We start from the raw sequence: 4,626 nt of genomic DNA, 5'->3' as shown, positions 1-4,626 counted from the left end.
TTTACCCACACCAGCTGTCCAGGAAAGAAAGAGTGGGCTGAGTTTCTTATGTTCTTTTTTCAACTCCATTTCTTAGTTTATTTCACTTACCTGGGGTCTAGTTTTTGAATTTATTTCTGAAATGAGACTTGCTATAGAATAAACTAAACTATTCTCCCCAAAGAAATCTTCCTTCCAACTGGATTTAATTTCTTATTTTATATTTGAAATTTTATTTTCATCCTAATGTTTATTTTTTAAACACTTATTATGATTATTACCTTTAAATCATTGTACAAAGAAGTTCCCATTCTACAAAACAGTACACAAGTACAAGGTATCTGACAACATTGTCACCCATCCCTCTAACCCTTCCCTTCTCACACTTTTTTGTAAAAATTGAGATAGGTGATTACATATATTTCACATATTTCACAGTATTGTGGAATTGTGATACTTAAAGTCACAAACACATTTTAACCTTGACAAGGCCAATTATTGTTATCATAGTCCAAAGTTTGTTAATTCCATGAGCTTTTACAATCCAAATTATTTTTCCCACCCCAGGTGATATTTACATATTTTTGCTTTTGCTTAATGTAGGCTATTCCCTCTTGTCCACTTTCCCTCTCATTCATCTCTTCCCATCACTGTATTTGGGTTGCTTCGTTATTTTTAATCTATGTCCAGCTGATGGGCCCCTTTGTTGTATGTTGTTCCATTTCCCACTTATTGTGTTCCTCCTCCTGGCTTCCCTCCATTGCGTACAAATTTCTACCGTCTGCATAGTCAAGAACATGGAGTCATTAATGGTGATACAACAAAATGAGTGGCTGTCCTTTGATTCTCTAGTCCTGTTTACTTTGTCGTACCTTCTTGCATTTTGGCTTTAGCATCCACGTATCAGGTAGACCCTATGCCGTTTGTCTCATTGTTCTTGGCTTACCTCACTCAAATAATTTGGTCTTGTTCCATCCATTTCCCTGCAAATACCATCATTTTGTCCTTTCTAATGGCTACATGGTATTCCATTTTATATAGGTTCCACATTTTTGGTTCCACTTATCAGTTGTGGCTTATCTGGGTTGTTTCCAAATCTTGGCTATTGTGAACAGTGCTGCAATAATCATAGAGGTGTGTATGTCTATGTACACTGGTTCCTGTTGTTCACAGTAGATGCCTAGGAGTGGTATGGCCAGTTCATAGGACAGGTCGATATTTAGCTTTCAAAGGTACCTCCAGACTGCTTTCCCAAGTGGTTGTATTAGTATACATTCCCACTAGCAATGCAGTAATGTTTCTTTCTTTGTATCCCTTCCAGCATTTTTCATTGGCTGAATTTAGGATGTGGGCCATTTTGACTGGGGTAAAGTGGTATTTCAGGGTTGTTTTTATTTGCATTTCCCTTACAGCCAGGGATGATGAACATTTCCTCATGTGTTTCTTTGCCATTTTTATCTCTTCTTCTGAGAAGTCTCTCTTTAGCTTCCTTGACCATTTCAAGATTGGTTTGTTAGGTTTGTGAAGGGTTAGTTTCTTGACTTCACCATATATAATATAATGGATATTATAATATAATGGATATTAGACGCTTTTCTGTTATATTACTGGTAAATATTTTTTCTCATTTCTTCCCATTTCCTGGTAATCTCTATGATTCCTTTTTGTAGGCTTTTTTAGTTTTCATGAAACAGACTCTCTATAACTTTGGTTAGGTTAATTCCTAGATACTTTTTGGGGGGGTTTATTGTGAATAGGGTTGTTTATTTGATTTCTCTTTCTATTTGTACATTGTTACTATACAGAAAGGCGACTGATTTCTGTGGGTTAATTTTGTATCCTGATACTGTGCCAAATTGGTTTATAAGCTCTAAGAGTTTGGGGATGGAGCTTTAAGGATTGGTAATTTATAAAATAATGCCATCTGTAAAAAGAGATAGTTTATCTTCTTCCTGTCCTATGTGGATCCCTTTAATGTCTTTCTCTTGCATTATTACTCTGGCTAAGAATTCCAGAACTATATTGAAGAAGCGTAGATAGAATGAGCATCCTTTTCTTGTTCCTGTTTTTAGGGGAATTGGTTAAGTATAATATTGGCCTTTGATGTGCCATGTAAGACTTTTATTATCTTATGCAATGCTCCTTCAATTCTTATTTTTTCCATAGCTTTTAATATAAATGAGTGCTGAATTTTATCAAAAGCCTTTTCTGCATTAATGGAGATAATCATATGGTTCTTGACCTTGGATCTGTTGATGTGATGGATTAGATAGATTAAACCATCCCTGCATCTCTAGGATAAAGCCCACTTGGTCATAATGTATGATTTTTTTTAATATGTTTCTGGATTCTGTTGGCTGCAATTTTATGGAGGAGCTTTGTATCTGTCTTAATAAAACAGATTGGTGTTTTTTTTTTTTTTTTTGTTGGGTCTTTGCCTGGTTTGGGGATGAAAGTGATATTGGCTTCATAGAATGAGTTTGAGATTACTCCCTCTGTTTCTATTTCTCTGAAGAGCTTGAGGAGTGTGGGTATTAGTTCCCATTAAAGGCATTACAGAATTCTGTAGTGAATCCATCAGGTCCTGGGCTTTTCTTGTTGGAAGATTTCTGATTACATCTACTATCTCATTGTAGGTAATTGACATGTTTAATTGATTTCTTTCTTCTTGGTTATGTTTGGGCAATTTGTATTTCTTTTTCTCAGGCAGAAAAAGAGTTTATTTACTGAACTGCTGCCCACACCATGTATGGTGGAGAAGCATAGCTTAAAAGGAAGGGGGAGACCCACCTCTGGGCCAGGACATATCTAGGCTAGGGAAAGGAAGAAGTGTGGCCCGGTGGGGGAAAGGTGTGGCCACACTGGATCTCAATGTGACCTCAGGGTCTGGGACCCTCCTATGGTCAGATGGGAGGTTTGTGTTCAGAGATGTCTCAGGATGTGCCCTAGAAGGAGGGGAAGGTGGCTGGTTCCAGGTCTGCTAGTTACCTATGTAACAGATATTGGGCAGAAACTTAGCCAAGAAAGAGGGAGGTATTCCTGTTCAGACCTTACATTCCAGCCTTTTGATAATTATGAAAAAGGGTGAAGATTCTCTCTGTCTATTTCCTGTTTGCAAGGGGTCTGAACAGTAGGGGTAAATGGCTGAAATGAGATCCCATCTGAGAGAAGGCAGCAGGCAATAGCTGTCACTTGGACAATGAGTCCTTAGATGAAGTCTGGAGGAGGCAAGTCTCTTGGACGAAGTATGGCGAAGTCTCATGAGGCATTGAGGGACTGAAAAAATATACTTGAAAGCAAATAAATGGCAAGAGGAAGGACTTGGGGCTGAAAATGTTAGTGGAAATATCCCTATCTACTTCTGACATCTGGCGACTGGGTAGAGAAGAAGGCAAGTGACAAAGGCAAGAATATAAATTCCTGTCCAGTTGAAAGTTAGACTGGTATGGACATTAGATGGGCAGTCTTCTTACTTCTATTGGCCTCCCAGCTCTGGTTAATTTTGAAAGGGCAGGCACAAAGTGGCTGATTTGTATCTTCTCCTCTTACTCCTTTCCATGTTCCTTTGTTCTGCAGACTGTCTGAGTCTAAGTGTTGTTGCTGGGATGGTTTGTCCCAGTTGGTATTCATGGAGGTTTGAACTCAAGGCCTAGGCACTGTCCCTGAGCACTTTTGCTCAAGGCTAGCACTCTACCACTTTGAGTTATAATACCACTTGCAGTTTTCCCTGGTTAGAGTTAAGAGGCTTGAGCAAAGCTTCCACCCTGGCTCTTTGCAGGTTAATTGGGAGATGGAGTGTTAGGGATTTTTCACCCCGGGCTGGATTTGAATTGCAACTTTTGTCTCGAAAACCCTTTGTTATTTCCAATTAAAGCAGCAAGGAGATCAAATAGAATAAGTAGACCTTACTTGGTCCTTATCAAGAATTGACCAAATATTCTGCAATGACAAAACTTGTTAGATGGGAGAATCTTAGCACAGATATGCCCAATATTTTAGCATCATGTATTCAGTACTAAACTAAACAACACAAAACAGAAGAAGCAAAACTCAAATCCTAAAATTTTAGAGAACAATGTTTAGACATCTTTGCTAACAAAGCACATCAGATGGTTGGGCCTCAGTTACCAGACTCTGTGAAAAGAGCAACTTATTAACAAGGCACATTTGCATAGATGGATGGAGGAGAAGTAAGTTTGTTGGAAGTGTAAGGATTGGAGAGGGCCAAATCCTTAACCCACCATTTGGCCAAGATGGTGAACTCAAGATGGCAAATTTCTAAAAAAAAAATGCAAAGAAAGCCTGAACAAATAATCAAGCCTAGTTTGGCTAGCCTTTTAGAGGCAACCTAGAATGGGTGCTCTGGACCCATCCCATGTCGCAGGCTTCATAGCACAATACAAATAGTTGTAGAAAGGGAGAGATATAGAAAGGTGGACATGATTAGCAGAGAGCAAAGAGATCCTGAAAGTGAACAGATTTCTGACCATTTACCATTGCAGAGGCAAAAATTGTCTAAATCTGAGAAAAGCATAAAAAATTAGGTGCTCTGGCTATCCAGGGAACACAGGAGGCATTTCACAGGGGTTTTATGGCTCGGGCATGCCTTGTAGCACCCCATTAAATGTAGAGGAGAGTCAGTCTGCT

Source organism: Dipodomys spectabilis, unplaced genomic scaffold, assembly GCF_019054845.1.
Source record: "Dipodomys spectabilis isolate Male_0828 unplaced genomic scaffold, ASM1905484v1 ptg000031l, whole genome shotgun sequence".
Taxonomy (NCBI): domain Eukaryota; kingdom Metazoa; phylum Chordata; class Mammalia; order Rodentia; family Heteromyidae; genus Dipodomys; species Dipodomys spectabilis.
The sequence above is the reverse complement of the archived record's forward strand: the minus strand, read 5'-3'. Positions refer to the sequence as shown.